This window comes from Mus caroli, chromosome 7 (assembly GCF_900094665.2).
Source record: "Mus caroli chromosome 7, CAROLI_EIJ_v1.1, whole genome shotgun sequence".
Classification (NCBI taxonomy): Eukaryota; Metazoa; Chordata; class Mammalia; order Rodentia; family Muridae; genus Mus; species Mus caroli.
The window spans coordinates 67,323,639-67,341,381 of record NC_034576.1 but is presented as its reverse complement, the minus strand read 5'-3'; the positions used below and the strand labels follow the sequence as shown (position 1 = coordinate 67,341,381).

General features: G+C 47.8%; 1 protein-coding gene across 9 annotated transcripts in view; it reads right to left on the bottom strand.

Moving 5' to 3' along the window:
* The window catches only part of Apba2 (amyloid beta precursor protein binding family A member 2), a 233,158-nt gene that overhangs the window by 177,874 nt on the left and 37,541 nt on the right, over nt 1–17,743 (bottom strand). For 4 of the 9 annotated variants that reach the window (XM_029480035.1, XM_029480043.1, XM_029480038.1 and 1 more), the window contains 2 exons: nt 2,846–2,984; nt 2,394–2,518 (listed from right to left, as the gene is read on the bottom strand). The gene's annotated coding sequence lies outside the window, so the exon portion shown is untranslated. Of the gene's footprint in view, nt 1–2,393; nt 2,519–2,845; nt 2,985–14,144; nt 14,327–17,743 lie in introns of those variants that run through there. The other 5 variants (XM_029480040.1, XM_029480041.1, XM_021167642.2 and 2 more) reach the window with 3 other exon arrangements.

Here is a 17,743-nt window from a genome sequence, read left to right as displayed (position 1 = left end):
GTAGTACTATGTCCAATTTTCTGAGGAACCGCCAGACTGATTTTCAGATTGGTTGTACAAGCTTGCAATCCCACTAGCAATGGAGGCGTCACACACACACACACACACACACACACACACACACACACAATCTTTATGCACTTTATAAAGGACTATTATCTACACTAGATCAATTGAGGTAGAAGAAGCCATCCAAACTAAGGGTGGCACCATTCCTTGGGCTGGGGTCCTAGCCAGCATAAAAAGGAGAGAGCTTACTGATTGATATACATCATTCACCTCCCTTTACTTCCTGATGGCAGACAAGTGTAGACAGATCCTTCAAGCTTCTGCCCCCATGGGGAACTGAACCCTCAGAGTAGGAGTCAAAATAAGCTCCTTATCTAGGGCTATTTTATCACAGCAACAGGAATAGAAAGAAATGTGATTGATGATCATATAAAGTAAAAGGGAACTGTGTCCTGTTAGACAGAGCTCGTGGGTCTCCTGTGATACAGTGTTTTTATGTTTTTTTTTTTTTTATGTCTTAGGTGTTTTATGTAGCAGTTGTTTAGTTTGTTTTGGAGGGGTGGGTTTGTTGGTAGTGGTTATCGTTTGTCTCAAACACTGAACTAAACAAGACACAGTAGCGAAAGAACAGATTGTTAAAAATGAACCATGGACTTGCATTAAAAATGTAAGTGTAAGGCTGGAGAGATGGCTCAGTGGTTAAACGCACTGCCTGCTCTTCCAAAGGACCTGGGTTCAATTCCTCACACCCACATGGCAGCTGACTGTCTATAACACCAGTTTCAGGATCTGACACCTTTACACAGGCATACATGCAGGCAAAACACCAATGCACATGAAATAAAAATAAATCATTTAAAAAAATTGTAAGTAAACCCACAGGTGGAGAGTAGGTTCAAGTAGACACATGGTTTTCTCACAAAAGAAAAAGCACTCTCTGAGGAGTGGACCCTTGAGACAGTTCTGAGTGACTGATTTTTCTTTTCACTGAGATCTGCACCATCCCTGAGGAGATATAAGACAGTCCAAAGGATGGCCTGTCTTGATTTTGGCCTTGGAGTTAACCTTAGGACTCAGAATGGCATTCATCTGCCCCTTCCTTCCTACACCAATGGTTAGAGACAGGCATATCAAAGGAAAGCTATGTGAAGGTGTGCTGTCGCAAACCAAATAACAGAGAAGGTGACTGGCAAACCACCAGACCTTTCCTGTTGAGCCCGCAAAGGAACCACCCTATTAGCACCTTGGTCTTCTAAGATTTCAGGCCTCCAAAACGAAGAGACTACAAACTTCTGTTATTTAAATCACCCAGCCTGTGGTACTTTGTCATGCTGGAGGTACTCAGAACCGGCCACTCTCATTCCCCAGTGGAAGGTGCCCTGGAGATAACACATCTTCACATAGTTGCAGATGCCTCAGATGCACTTGCTTGGGAATTTCTATATAGTCCCCAGCCTGCTTTCTGCTGACTGGGTCTGCCCACAGCAACAGCGCCTTGGACTGACTACCTGGGTCATACCACGGGTCTAGATGCGGAATAACTTAAGAACTTCCACTGCCACACAGAGCACAGAGACACTGCCCATTCCCTGTCTGCTCCTGCTTCCTGAAACCCTTGCAGAGCTAATAATGGCTGCTCTGAGACCATCACCACTGACCAGGAGGGACGATCTCTAAGAATACACTGTGGGTGATTGGAGGGACCCTGAGAGCAGACCCAAGAACAGTAGCTCCCATGGGCAGGACACAAATAGAAGACCTCCTGGTCATTTGTCCTTCAAATACTGCTGGTTCTCCTCTGTCTTTTGCCCTCTGTAAATGCAGGCTCTGCATCTATAGATCCAACCAACACACAAATCAAAGCTGGTTTTGGTTGTTGTTTTTTTTTTTTTTTACAGGTCTTAAAAACACAAAATGTTTCTCACCTACAAAACCCTCCAGACATGCAGTCTCCCTACAGCACAGTGTTGTGCCTCTTGTGTTATAGTACTGGGCTTACAATGGACCAGTCCATACCAAGCACAGGCAGGTGTGATTCTTGCCATCCCCTAAACAATAAAACAAGTATTCACATAGTAGCTGTAACATATGAAGTACCAGAAGTCATCTGTTACATGCCCTGTGCAAACACTGAGCATTGCACACATAAGGGACTACAGCACCCTCAGATCCAGGAACCCACAGAGGTCCTTGGAACCAACCCACATGGATACCAAGAGACAACTGTAAACGAGAATATTTCAAACCCAACAAAGTTGAAAATCAGCATGAATGTACTACAGTCTCATTAGAGAAAGGCGAGGCTGTTCCTTAGCATGTTAATGGGGGCTTTGTCCCAATTGTACACCAGGAAAAGCTGGAGATGGGAAACGTATCCTACTCACCGGCAGTCTCCACACACAGGATGGCTCTCCCTGTCCCTGTCTGCAGGAAAGTCTACCACCAACGGTTTGGGGGTGGGGGTGGGGTCCCCTGGCTGAGCTCCAGCAGTGCCTCAATATCCAGAGAACTGTGATACAAAGATAACACAGTGTCAGCAGGTTGGGAAGGCAGTCCACTCATTCACAGACAAGGACAGATTCAGAACTTTAATATTCTCTAGAAGAGACATCATCTGGAAATACAGCATGCAGCTGGTCATGAGTTTCCTGACATCTTCAAGGGAGCCCTTCATATTCACACCTAAAGGTCAGCATAGACCACTAAACGGGCCTACTTTGGAGCCACAGTAAGTATATGGGGAATCGACTTCTCAAACCCTTTTGCAGAAGATCCTGAAATCAATCAAACATCCCTCCATCCACCCACCCACCTTCGCATCCCCTCCCCCACACACCAAGGCTCTGTTCCCAGCTTGTTTTTCTCAAAGTAGCAAAATACTACTCAAGGCCCAGAGCTCTGGGTGATTCAAGTGACTTCTCTCACAATAGTGTTTTCGACACGTGGATGGGATGCTTCTTCGATGAACAGGGACTCTGCAAAGAAACAGTGACTGTGCTCAGTGCTTGGAGAGAGACATTGGGTGGGCAACATCCACCCTAGTGGCTTGCTATTTCTTCAGCCCTGAGCTACAAAAACAAACAGACACCTTGGTTTCTGTCTTAGCTCTTTAGGGAGAGCTGGAGAAGGCTGCGCATGCGTCTGAGCCTCAAAGGATGTTGGGGCCCAAAAAGTGACTTGTGCGCCACCTTCTGCACATGCCCTTGGTTCCTCCTCTAATGCTCTGTCTGTGAAAGGAGCTGCTGCCTGGGAACCAGAGTTTCGCTGAGCTTTAAGGCAGACCACGGCAGGGTTCTCTCCTGCAGCTTCCTTGGACATGCTTTCTGTCCTGCTCATAGAGCTGGGGCACCCAGCTGGAGCCTCCCCAATGTCTGGGATCCACTAGGATGCACAAGGATGAGGAGGGAGGAAACATGAGCCTAACCAGACCTGTGCCTGACCTACCACAGCGAACCAGAGAAACCTGCTTTTGCTCTGCGACTCTCACGGCATAGATGGAGATACAAGACACTGACTCTGAACCACAGCATGCAAGATGACTGAGACCCAGGCGCCGTGCACAGCTACAGCCTTGCCCCATCATGCCCCACGGCCTCACCCCACCTGCACGCGGGCGGGGAGTGGGGGGGGGAGGGGCACACCATGCGTGGGCGTGCCCGCCGCCATCTTTAGTATTCCCTTGTTTATTCCTATGGACACCCCAGCACACTTCTTGTCATGCTTTAAAACCAACTGAGGATTTCTCCCTGAACTCTGGTAAGGACATCGCTCTGCACCTGGCCTCATTGTATCTCACATTTCCCCTGTCCCCCATAGGACTCATTTCTCCCCCTGAGACCCTGCCTAGCCTCACCAGGGCCCAACCTTTAAATGGCAGAGAAAATAGTTCAGCACCAGCAAACCTCGATGGCAGCCTCCAAGAATGGAGAATAAAGGAAAGGAGATGAAATAAACAAACAAAAAGAGCTGGGGTGGAGGTGGGACTCCATGATTAACCTGTGTGCCTTGCAAGCATGAAGACAGGAGCTCAGACACACACCCCCGTCAGAACCCACATAAACGCCAGTGTTAGCCCACCTGTAATTCCAGCATCTAAAGAACAGAGTATCCCAAGGGCAAGATGGCTAGTGGCACCATCAGCCATGGGTTTGACTGAGACCTGCCTCAAGGAATTAGGTGATAGGCCCATTAAGGTTGAGTCCCAGAATCAACCTGGAGCGTACATGTGCATATGTACCCACGTGCATGCACGTCCACATCCACATACGCCTACACACATGCGTGCACGGAGGGGGGGCGGGGGGAGGGGGAGCATTCGAAGCATAGGGACGAAGCACGTGTTTCAAAGGGCATCCACCAGGTGGGACACTGTAAAGCCAGCTCCAGGCTCTTGTCTCACTGGCACAGAGGGCCATGAGAAGTTTCAGGCTATAGGAGGAAACTATTGTGTCTGTGAGGCACATGATGACCTGGGAGAGACAGGCTTCACTGGGCGTGCCTTAGAACAGAAGGCACGGGTCTCTCTTAGTGAAGAACGTGTAGAGTCTGCAGAAGATTGACTGGACACTCACTAAGCAGCTCCCTGTACCCAGGATGTGCTGTAAAATCATTCTGGATTAAAAAAAAAAAAAAGATGCAAAGAAAAAGTCCCCATGACCTTGGCTGCCTCCTCTGGATCCTGGCCGTGCATCCTGGGCATCCAGGAGCTGCCTGTCCATCTCGCAAACATAGACGCCCATCGCTGTCACTCTGCACACCTGCCCTTACTAACCTGGGAGTGTCACCAGCAATGTGTTCCTGGGGCTAAAAGTAGATCCACCAGCTTCCTCCAGGAATGTCCCATGGGAAAATGGAGGCTGCCTGAGAGCCAGGACAGCTTCAAAGGCCCTCCATCCTGGTGGGGTAGGCCACCTAGGGCAGGCTTTCTGGAGCAGGGCTTAGGTACTTGGCTTTCTTCCATGTACCATTGCCCAGTAGACGACCCTCCTCTGCCTGGGTACCCTGGCATCCTGCCCTTCTCTCTCAGGCTGGCCACATTCCAGGCCCACCCAGGAAGCACATTTGCAGGGAAGTGCAGGCCACTCTAGCCTATTATAATCCCCATAGTTGTATAAAGCAGCCAACAGAGGCACAGTTCCCAGGGCCAGTTGCTCTCCCCTCCCCCATACCTGACCCACAGAGCACTGTGAAGAGATTGGCTCCCGAATCCCAAGCTGCATCAATGCCACTTGATACTACCCACCATGGCTCACTTCACTATGAATGCTGACCAGGTGGAAACAGCCACGCCAAGCCAGTCAGAGGTGACAAGGCCAACTGGGAAAGGCCCAGATAGAGTAACACCCAGCTTTCATCCCCAGGCCATGCTCCAAAGGTCAGAGACTCCAGATCAGGGCCGCTGCATCTGTCATTAGAGTTAGTACTTGCAAAACTACCAGCCCGGTCCCTGACCCCGTGTGTACTCACAGAGGTCAGCGGGTACAGTGGCAATAGCCATGTACCACTCTTAGGGTGTCCCCAGCCAGCTCCTTCCCAGGAGCCTCAGGGAGCCCTTATCTACCTAGTACTGAAGATTCTTTTGGAGTAAGAGACCATAGCATGTAGGTCAGCTGATACAAACAGGACTGCATGGACCAGGGCACAAGGAACAGGTTGCAGACATATAGGACAATGAGATGACCTAGCTTCCAAGTAGCCAAACAGCAGCCAGCAAGAGCATCTTCCATACACCACTTACCCCTTGGACATCCCTGCTCCAAGTGAATCTTTTAGAATCCCTCATATGTCTTCCTCTGAAAGCCCACTTGAATGCCCCTGCCGCATGAAATGATAGCACTCTGGTCTCCTCCAAAGTATCTGCATCTGGTTGGTCAGCAACACCCTGAACCCATCTCCTTCTATCATCCCACATATTCCATGTAGGCTCCACCTCTAAACTCCACAAACAAGCCAGCAATGTTCCTAATCTCATCAGATATGATCTGGCTTCTTTATTCTTCCTTGAACAGACAAACAGGGCTACCCCAGGACCTTTGCATGGGCCATTCTCTCAGATGTCTGCACCCTTCCTCCATTCTCTCCACCAAGCAAGTGCCAGCTTCCTGACCACACTATTTAATCTACAATATGCCCCCAGCCTTCCCTACCCAACTCAGCTTAGTGCTTCCCCCTGACACCAGCCCCAACCTACACCCACCTTTTACTGACTGTAGCCATGTCTGTGTCTCCTCACTGGAGAGCAGGGGAATTGATCTCTATTCCAAGCTTTCAAATCAACAGCTCTCAACTCTTCAAAATGTCCTGGACCCTTTCAAATAGTCATGGAAGCCAGACATGTTTTGGGAATAACCTCCACCCTCACCTTCCTTATGGGCAGCTGCTTTCTGGCCTTGTCCTGAAAGCTCTGAAGATGGCAGAACCACCCAGACAAGCACCAGGAGCAAAACTGCTCAGACCACTTAAGAAAGTGTTGACCTAGAGCCCTGAATGCCTTAGAGTGTGGAGTGGGAGGGGCACAAACCCCTCTCCACAGAGAGTGAGGAGGGGCACACAGGGAAGGGGGCCAGGACCCTGATGGAGACTCATTCTGATGCCTGGCCTCCCCCCTGAAATTTCAGCCTGGGAGGATCTACCTCTGGGAGAGTTCCAGGCTGACCTGCAATGAGGAGAGCTGGCAGTGACAGAGCCTCCCCTGAGGGAGGCCATAGCCGAGTGACAGGCCTGAGGGAATTTTAGTCTCATCCTGTCCTGTCACACCAGCCAGTCACTGGCTCCACATCTCATAGCTAAGTCCCAATGGAGTTAGGGCCCTCATGCTCTCTGCCATGTGCTGGGAGCAACCTGGGCTCAGTGAACAGCCATGCTCACCGTGAGGCTGCAGTCACACCTTTTCTGCTTTGTCAGCACTTGAGAAGATGAGGACTTTGTTTTATACCAACAGGAAGATTCTCCTTTTCTAAAAACATCTTCAAGATGATCAAAGGGGCAGAAAAGCCAGAGAAATGTCACAAGTTTTGCACAAAGTCTCCAAAGGAGCTATATATCTCTGTGTGTTGAATGAAGTGCTCTGCACTGGACAGATGAAGATTTGTGGGACATTTGAGAGTAATCAGTCACCTGTGTGGCTCCTCAGACACGTGAAGATTAGACATGGCAAACCCTCAAACCACTGGCTTACATCTTCCCCATGGCCTAACCCATCGCTGGGAGCTGAGGCCCTGAGACAGAGAGGCACTTCCATACCTCAGTGCATCTACTACAAGGCCAAGGACCAAACAATGCTCATCTAAGCTGACAGCTCCACACTCTCTGAGTTCACACCTAACCAACTCCCCAAGGCACATCTACAGGCAACTGCCTTTCAGTGGTGCAAGCTGGCACCACCTCCCTTTGCAGGACCCTGCTACAACCACAGTCTCCCTCTCCCAGCTACACTACCCATCTAAGGTCCCTCTAGATGCCCTTCCTCCTGAGTTAGCAGGCTCTAGCTTCAAATGGACTCTTCTTCCACAACCTTTCCAACCCCACCCTGGCCTCAACCTCCTACCCTAGCTTGCATCTCCCAGTCTTGAGCTTCTACCTCTAGCCCAGTCCATTCTGCCTGGCATCTAGGATGTATCCATCAATACAAACCAATGCTCTCTGTACAAGCAGGACAATCACAGGCCTATCTGGGATAATGCACACCAAACACTTATTTAAAGACAGCACAGCATTAGATGGGGGAGTAACTGAAATGGACACATGCACACATTAGGTTTCAGACTTGGGACAAATGGCTGAGGTGCCTATTTAACATATCAAATCAGACCTGGCCACCAGGTGCTCCCTTCATCCTTCAGTCCCAACCTGTTACAGGGCCTTCAGATTGGCATACCCTGCCCCCTATCCTAAACTTCTCTAGCTCAGGGACTGGGCTGACCTTCCCCTAGCTCCCCTTCCCTATATAACCCAGCCATTTTGTTTATCTACCCTCTTTGTACCTTTTGGTCTCCCAGCTGCTATCTGGTTCCTCTCTCTCCCTTCTCCTCACCCATCTCCTCACATGACCCAAGTCAGTCTATTAATGTCCACGCTGGACTCTCCCAGATGTGTCTGCCTCTGGCTATGCTCTCCCACATATCTATAATAAACTTTCTCCTCCACCATACACCTAGGAATAGTCATATCCTTTCCTTTTTATTTCTTTCTTTTTCATTCAGTAGAGGTCAATGGTGAAAATCATGAAGACATTTAAAAACACTGGATCAGATACCTTAAGGGACAAACCTCAGGAAGATATGTGAATTATAACTCCTTAAAGCTGTTAGTAAAACAGCAAGCAGAGAGGGTCTCACCCTCCTCTCATGCACCCCAACTGTCTTCCAGAGCAAGTCCTCAGAATGTTTGGAAAGACCTCTGTCTTTCTCCATACCCTCTGGCCTTTATCTTGTCCCAGTCCCATGGGACCACTGTCATTCCTCAGCTCCACCAGGTCAGCTTCTGATGGGTACCAGCATGGCTGGCCTCCTCGGGGACCCTGTGGATGCTGCTTGTGCCCCGCCCACCTATCCCTACGCACATCTGACAGCAAGGTCAGTATCTGCCACTGTCCTCACGTACTGGGGCAGAAGTCCTCTGTCTTCATCTGCTGTGTCCCTTGGTATGCATCCCAACACTTACAACTGGACTTGATGCTGACCCAGGGAGTGTGGACTCAGTGACAGACTTGGCCCCTGAACTGAGAGTTCAGAAAAATCAATGTTTTCTTGAGTGACCCAACTTCAGAATCTGGGAGGCTTCACTCACAACTCAATATACAGCCCCCCGAGATGTACTTACTTTTGAATGCTCAAACCCTCCTATGTCCCAGCACTGGGACAAGATAAGTCAGAAACCTTGAATGTGTCTTGGAAGTGCAGCCATAAGTTACATCTTAGTGGTGCAGCCAAAGCCTCCTTGATCTCCTTACAGGCCCCCAGGATCTGTTACTGCACAGGAGCTGGTCCTGAGCGCTGGCGAGGGTTCTGCTCTCTGAATCACCGTAGCCAAATGCTACAGGCCAAGCTTCCCTGAAGGGTGAGGAAGACAGCCTGTTCCTCAGAGCCACCCACACCCAGGCTATTTCCTGTTTCAACAAAGAGAGGGGCTGAAAAATCTCTAAAATCCCCTCCCACCCCGTGTCTATTCATCCTCACAGTGAGCTGGCAGGAACGGGGACATTAAAATGACATGGAACTCCTGGGATATGGGAGACTGTGCTTCCCTCTGGGCAATGACAGCAGCCACAAGAGGAATATAGGATTGTCACCCATTCGTGCTCCATCATGGAGCAGCAGAGCAGGCAACGGCTACTGCCCCGCTTCCCTTTCTAATGCCTGGCCCTCTCCAGCCTCCAGGCACCCATGCCCACTCATTCACCCACTCACCCATTCATAACTCTAAAAAAAAAAGAAAAAAAAACAGAAAACACTCCATCCCACCAGAATGTTCTCAAACAAAAGAAACCAAGGATTCAAGAAGGATAAGAAGTGGGCAAAGGGGCACCTCCCAGCCAGAAGGCCTAGTCCCTATGTCTCCCATTTAGGATCCTCAATGTCCTGAACATATAAATACAAGGGGGAGGGGCATATTACATCAGCATTGCTCCTGTCTTCTCTCCCACAATGTATGGGCCAAGCCTCATATGCCAGCTACCATTGCAGTGGGCCACTGGTCACTCTTGAGCAGAGAAGAAGCACTGGAGCCTACGTGTAAGTCCCAGCTCTGCCACTTCCTGGGCTCTGTGATCCTAGGGATGCCTCTTAAGCTCTCTGTGTTGCAATTCCCTCACCCAGGGAATGGACACTGGTACCTCGCACCTCTTGCAATGCTGTGGGATGAGTCATGGAGATGGCCTATGCTCATGAGGCTCTTAGGGTCATCTGCACCCTCCTGAAGGTGCTACAAACCACTCCGCTGTCGCCATCACTGTGGGGTCTGCTTTGCTGAGGGAGGGAAGCTCTGGTGCATCACAAGGGAGCCTAAACAGTGACCAGCTATGCTAGGCTCCCCAGAGGAACACAGGGAAGGTGCTAAGACCAGAGAGGAAAATGGATACAGTGAACATCATTCTCTGCACCAGCCCACCAGCCCCACAGCTGGACTTCTGGTCCTTTCCCCATGCCACAGGAAGCAAAGATGAAAAAGGATGTGACAAGGGATGTTTCTCAAACAAGAGTGAATTAATGAAACAAAGGTGTTTACATGAAAGAGATGAGTTAGACCAATCACGCAACTCTGTCAAATGCCACACAAAGGGAGCCACCACATACACCACGGACAGAAGCAGATAGCAACATGTTCTATGCAGCCTCAGCTGTGGCCAGTGTGGCCCAGGTCAGATGCTAAGAACAGGTGGAGCCAGGGATACACTGAGGAGATGGCCAGCGGACTGGAAACTTGATGCTTAGGGTTTTGCTTTTTTGTTTTTTGGGTTTTTTTGTTTGTTTGTTTTGTTTTGTTTTTTTGTTTTACAAATCTAAAACTGGTGAGAAGAAAGCTTAATTTTTAAAAATACCCTATGTGATATGGTACTCAGGGGACTAAGTGTAAGAATGGGCATAATTAGTGAGCTATCCACTAAGCCAGAAGATGGAGTTAAGTTTTCCCAGAAGGCAGTGAAAACAGACCCTGGGTTTCTAACGCTCCCCGCTGCCATGGTCTTTCCCTTCAGACTGAAGAAGATTCATGAAAATCCTTGAAATTTGACTTTCTTCCTCCATATTCATTGGGAGGAAGAGAGGAGGGGAAGGGAGGGGAGAGGTCATCACAGAAGGCCTTAGGGACCATGCCAGCCTTTGTCTGGACCCCTAACTTCTCCCAACTGCAGGATTTCCCAGTCCAGAGCCAGCAGGATAGCTTGCTATCTGCATTTGGCAGCTTGTGCTCTCTGGCTTGGGGTATTCTTCTTTTCACTCAAAAGTACTTAGGGACAACACGTAAAGTCAGCTGGCAAAGTCATCCTTGATTGAGTTCCATCCCGGGATCCACTCAGAGCCTGTGCATGAATGTGTGCGGGATGTGCTATAGTGTCTGCATATGGTGTGATATTGATACATGTTAAGGAATATAGTCTGTTGAGTGTGGAGTGGGCATGATACATATGGGTGTGTCTGTGTGTATGACATAATGGTAAGGTGTGAGGTGCCATGCATGCACATGTATGTGTGTAAGTATGTGGGTGTGATGTGTTATTAGGGATACAGAATAAGTGTGTTTGTGTGTAAGTGTGATGTGTGTATGTGGTACAGGGTATTTGTTCATAGTATAGAATATCTTTTTTCTTTTTTCTTTCTTTTTTTTTTTTTTTTTTTTTTTTGGTTTTTTGAGACAGAGTATCTCTGTGTAGCCCTGGCTGTCCTGAAACTCACTCTGTAGACCAGGCTGGCCTCGAACTCAGAAATTCGCCTGCCTCTGCCTCCCAAGTGCTGGGATTAAAGGTGTGTGCCACCATGCCCGGCTAGTATAGAATATCTTATCTGTGGTATGGGATATTTATCTGTGGTATGGAGTGCTTGTCTGTGGTATGTGATGTTTATCTGTGGTATGGGGTATCTATGCTACAAGGTTTGTCTAAGGCATAATGTATTTGTCTGTGGTATAGGGTAAATGTCTATAATATAGGGTCTGTCTGGAGCACGGAGTGCTTGTGAATATGAATTATCTGTAGTGTGGGGTATCTGTCTGTGGTATGAAGTATCTGTTTGTGGTATGGAGTATCTGTCTATAGATGGTAATATATGCACTATAGAGAACAGGCACACTGGTAGCTTGTAACATGTGCCAGTGATCATCTGTACCTAACAGGCCTCAGGATATGAATTGCTCAGTGGCCAAGTCCCAACCATTGAGGCCCTCCTAGGCACTAGGATATCACTTAGAGAGAAAGGGACATGGGGCATGTGTCATGGCTCCACTCCAAGCTCACTCATCAAGAGCTTAGCAAGGTAGAAGCAAATGAGAGACTGGGAGACCATTTGGCAAAATCTCCTTACCTTTTCCTGGATATGGGGCAGGGGGTTGTCTAGGATGAGTTCATAGAAAGAACCATGCAGGTGGCTGAAAAGCTGAGGGGAGGTGACAGGTAGCCCAGTGTGTGTGACACAAGGATCAGAGTATCTAGGTAAAATAGCCACACCACCTGCAAATCAAAATACAGGCCACATGAGGAGGAGGAGGAGGAAGAGGAAGAGGAAGAGGAAGAGGAAGAGGAAGAGGAAGAGGAAGAGGAAGAGGAAGAGGAAGAGGAAGAGGAAGAGGANAGAGGAAGAGGAAGAGGAAGAGGAAGAGGAAGAGGAAGAGGAAGAGGAAGAGGAAGAGGAAGAGGAAGAGGAAGAGGAAGAGGAAGAAGAAGAAGAAGAAGAAGAAGAAGAAGAAGAAGAAGAAGAAGAAGAAGAAGAAGAGCCAAGACACACCATGGGAAACCAAGGCCCAGATGGTCCAAAGGCTCTACCCATACTGAAGCAACTGCTTCAAGGCCTCAGAGCTGGTGTTCAGGTACAAAGTGTTTTCCTACATACATATCTTTCAAAACCTGTTTTCCTTTCATGGGACCTAATATGGTTGCAGCCAAATCTAGTCCGTGCTTGAGACTGAGCTGCTCTGCTAAGGTCCAAAATGACAAAGCATGACGTGAGAGCACTGGAAGGGAGCAAGAGTCTGACCCTGCCTCTCCTCTGTCTCCCATCTAACCATGGCATGCCAGACACTGCTAACCGCAACTCCTAGAGGATTTCCAATCCTTCTGATCTTAGCGTAACCATAAGTAAATAAGTAATTCACAGACCAGACATAATAGAAAGCCCACATCTTTCCCAAAGTTGCCATTTCTCTAAAGAACCCTCTCAAGACTTTCCTCATAGAGGAAGGGGGGAAGATATCTCTGTGTGTGTGTGTGTGTGTGTGTGTGTGTGTGTGTGTGTGTGCTAGAGGGATGACATAGAACCCATTCCCTGTCCCTGATGCCCAGAAGAGAATAAAGCCTCTTGTTTACCAAGATGTTAGACCAGAGCAAGCATTAGACACAGAACAGAATATGCCAAAGAGGTTTCAACTCCAAACACAAAAACTAAACTTTAAGTGGTCTTATGCTGCAACTGGTGAAATTATTCTCAAGTTCTGAAATAACAACAGAAGTCATAAAGACACATTCACTTAAAATGATGACCAGGCATGCCCAGAACAGGCAAAGACAGTAAGGCTCTACAAATGACCTTAACCTTGCTTGATTTGCAAATGTTAAATACAACTTAACGTGAGCTATAGATAGATAGATAGATAGATAGATAGATAGATAGATAGATAGATAGAAGATAGATAGATAGATAGATAGATAGATAGATAGATAAGGATGGATGGACGGACAGATGGATGGACGGATGGACAGACAGACAGGTAAAGGGGATTTATTCAAATGGCCTCCAGGTTGTGGTCCAGGCAGCCCAACAATGGCTATCTATCAATGGAAGGTCTAAGAATCCAGTATTTGTTCAGTTCATGAGACTGGATGTCTCAGCTGGTCTTCAGTAATACACTGGAATTACTGCAGAAGTAGACTCTAATACCAGTGAAGGAATGGACCTGCCTTCATCTGCAGATGAAGAGAGCAAGCTTCCTTCTTCTGTGTCCTTTATATAGGCTGCCAACAGAAGGTGTGGCCCAGGTTAAAGATGGATCTCCCAGCTCAAAATATACAGATTGAAAGTGAGTCTTTCTACTTCAGATGATTTATATAAGAAAAAAAATCCCTCATAGGTATAAACCAGCTACTTGATTTTAGTTAATTCCAGATGTAGTAAAGTTGACAACCAAGAATAGTCTTGCACCTATTAATATCTGTTGAACTCAACTGCAGAATAATTTACTAACAAGTGACTGAGTAGTTATCCCATGCTACCGCTTGGTGGTGACAAACCAGGAGGTAGAGAGCACAGCTCCTTCAAGAAAAGCTCCCAGGGACTTCCTCCTTGGCTGAAATCAAAGGATGGTCCACAGCATTCAGGAGGAAGGAATGAACAGGCCAAGGAACTGAGACCTAAATGCTCTTAGAGGTGGAACACATGCAGAATGGTAGTTTTGTGGTCCCCAGTGAGGAGTGAACTAGACCAGAACCTCACCTGCCATGCCACTCCTCTGGCTATGGTGAAGACAAAGCCAGCAGGTAGCCATGGAAACTGCAGAGTGACAAGAAGCTAAGGTAGCCACGGCAGGAAGGTTGGGATAGCAGGATACTTTATCCTCAGCCACTGAGCCACTTGATACAAGTCAACTGCTTCTGGTCAAGAAGTTCTTGCTTTAGTCTGTGTCCATATCCAATACAGACTGAATGAAAGAAAGAGGTGGGGAGACATGACTATTCCTAAGTATGGTGGAGGAGAAACTTTATTGCAGATAAAAAGGGGAGCATAGCCAGGGGCAGGGGCAGCTTGGAAAGTCCAGGGTGGACATGACCCTGAGCTGAGCCATGTGGAGAAAGGAGGGAGGGGAAATGGGAAATGCCTTGGCCAAGAGACTGGCATAGCCAAAATGGCTGAGCTCTTCAGGGGCCAGAGGAGCTGTGAAGAGGCAAGCCCAGCCCTGGCCTGGAGAAGTTTAGGGTATAATGTAGGGCATGTCAGCCAAACCCATAACAGGTAGGGGCCGAGGAATTCAGGGGGAACCTGGAGGCCAGAGTTGGCTATTAATGGATACCTCAATTAGCCATTTGTAGGACAGAAGGTTTGAGACCTACCATAGACAAATGCCAATGCACAACATTCCACTGTATGCATGACTGCTGGTAATTATGTTTGTTTATCTTAACCAACTTAACACAAGTTAGAGTCATCTAGAAAGAAGAAATCTCAAAAATTAAGGAACTGCCTCTGTCAGAATGGCCTGTAGTCAAGTGCGTGGGTTATTAATTGATGATTAATGTGGGAGGGGACAGACTACTGTGGGTGGTGTCACCCCTGGACAGATGGTCCTGGGTTGCATAAAATAGGTAGCAGTATTCCTCCATGGCCTCCGTTCAGTTCCAGCCTTGAATTTCTGCCTTGGCTTCCCTCAATGGGTTATGACTCTGGATACATGACCCAAATAAACAGTTTTCTCCCCAAGTTACTTTTGAGCATGGTCTTGATCACCGTATTAGAAACCTAACTAAGTAAATAGCAAAACCCTATAGCCCCTGTCCCAGACTACACTGGGGTACATACCTAGCATACCAGAATACAATCTGGCTATGGCTTACCCATCAGGGACCTGGCACACAGTAGGTATTCAACAAACATTTGCTGAGTAACAAGGGCATGAATGAACTGCGAGAATGCCATGTCTCTGATCTTTTCCTTGTAGTTTGAAGTAAACGTCCAAGGTCTCAGGGCACCATCCAGGGAAAGGCCCAGGGAACAAGCATAAAGATCTGGAGACTAACCAGGGGCTTAAAAGGATGCTCCTTAGCCCTTTGAAGGCCTACAAGAAACAAGCTTACTCCTCTTGTATATCCCTGGATCAGGAACAAGAACAGAAAGGACAGCCTGAGAATATCATAAGGCCTGAGCTGAAGAGCTCCACAGACTAACCCAGGCTCTGTCACCTGTGTGTGCCCTTCTACTCCATCCTGTGAAAGCTGAGAGGCCAGGAATGGGGCTTCATGGGGCGTGGCCATCAGCAAGCTCTACAGACTGCATACAGATCCCAAACCCATGATGCAGTCCCATCCAAGGACATGAAGACCCCTCCCCAGATCCCATCTTTCCCAGATTCAAAGCGGGAAAGGACAGATCTGAGAGTGCTCCATGCTTCATACTGTGAGATCATCTGAGACACAGAAATTCTCTCCTCTGCTCTGCCCATGAGACAGCGGGGCCTCCGGTCCCACAGAATGAGCAGGAGGAAGGCATCTCTGAGATCCAAGTATGAACACTGCAAACACTTTCAGGTCTTCCAGGAAGTAACAAAAGTTACTAAAATAAGGTCCTCTCAAACCCATTTCAGAGAAGGCAAATATCTTAAGCAAGTACATTATTACAGAGCATTGTTATAAAACTAATAACAAAACTGAGCATGATGGTGCACAGGTGTAATCCCAGCACGCAGGCAGGAGGATCTCCACTTTGAGGCCAGTCTGGGCTATGTAGCAAAACCCCATCGTTGAAAATCGATTCAAATAAACATAGCAACAGAAGTAAGACAACCGAAATCTTCTTTTTAAATCACTATATTAGATTTCAGAAATGCTTGTAAAAACCTCTTTTAAAATAATAAATTCTCTCTTTGCACCCATCTGGAGACTCTAAGTGATGTCCAATCTAGCTAGTCCACACCCTCATTGCTTAGAATGGTCACCCCAGGAATACATCCATCTTCATCTCTCTGCCACTTAAACAGAAAGGAGCCTGCCGTCTCTCTCCCTCCCCATTCCCCGCAAGCTGCTGCTGTTCTGATTAGGCTCAGAGCATCACCAGAAAGCCTCAGACAAGAGAAGGGACTCTCCTCAAGGCTATGCTGTACTGTGAGTCGGTGCTGAGGGACCCACTGCAACCCATTGTTTTCTTAAATGTGAAACATCAGCAAATGGCTCCAACTATGCGCATTTTAATTTAAACGGCTTTAAAATGAAGAGTGAAAAGGAGTCCACACAGAGCTCCAGAGAAAATGAGGCAGTATCATTCACAGCAGAACAGTACATGGGTTTGGGGAGGCTGGTAAGGGGGGATGCAATAAATTAAGCTTCCTCCTCTGTGGCACCTAAATAACTCCACTGGGTTTCAGCATCTTATCTCCACCAGGCAGGGTGGCAGACAAGCTTGAGCCATAGGCAATCACCCCAGTGTGGCTAAGTGACAAACGGATTTGTTCTGGAGATGCAAAATGACGCAGGGCTGGTGGCTGTGTGTCTTCTTCCTCAGGTTCTGTGTACATGAGCAGAGAGCAGGAAAACAGCCAGGGAAGTCCAAACTGCTGGACCCTGGGCTCCCCTGGAGCACAGCAGAGCCCCCCCGCCACAGCTCCAGGGCCACTGAGAACATGCTGCAGCCAGCCAGCCTCTGTCAAAGTCAAAGCTGAAACCTCATCTGCTTGAGGTTCTTTTCAAGCATCGAAGTTATTGGCGTTTTGTATGACAAAACCCAGATGCCGCTATAGAAATGCTCTTTCTCTCTAAAAGGCACCTATTGTAAAATATTTCCGTGATGTTGATTTTTTTTTTTCAAGAGGCTGGATGACACTGAAATATTACTCGAAACCCAAGACTTTTAAACTCTGAAATACTGAATATTTAAAATTTAAATTTCAAATAATAGTGGATCCCATTTTACAGAAGGCAAACTATCTTGAGTGACATCTGGCAACTGACAGGAAATAAACTTGAAATGGATGTGACTACACAGACAAACCAAAAGGGGAAAAAAAATTCACTGCTATTCAGCAGGATTCCTGAATGTTCCAGAACCCAGCTGTGGGTCCTATGAAGGCAAAATGCCCTTTCCCAAATGCCCAGTGTTAACAGAGAAGCATTGTGGGGCTCTCCCAGCCGACCCAGGCCTCGTGGTCTAAGCACTGAGCGTGCCCAGTGGCAGCCACCTTCCCCAGAACCTTCCATAGGCAGAAACATCTCCAACACTTAGGCTAGTGTACTGGCTATTTTTGTGTCAACTTGACACAGCTGGAGTTATCACAGAGAAAGGAGCTTCAGTTGAGGAAATGCCTCCATGAGATCCAACTGTAAGGCATT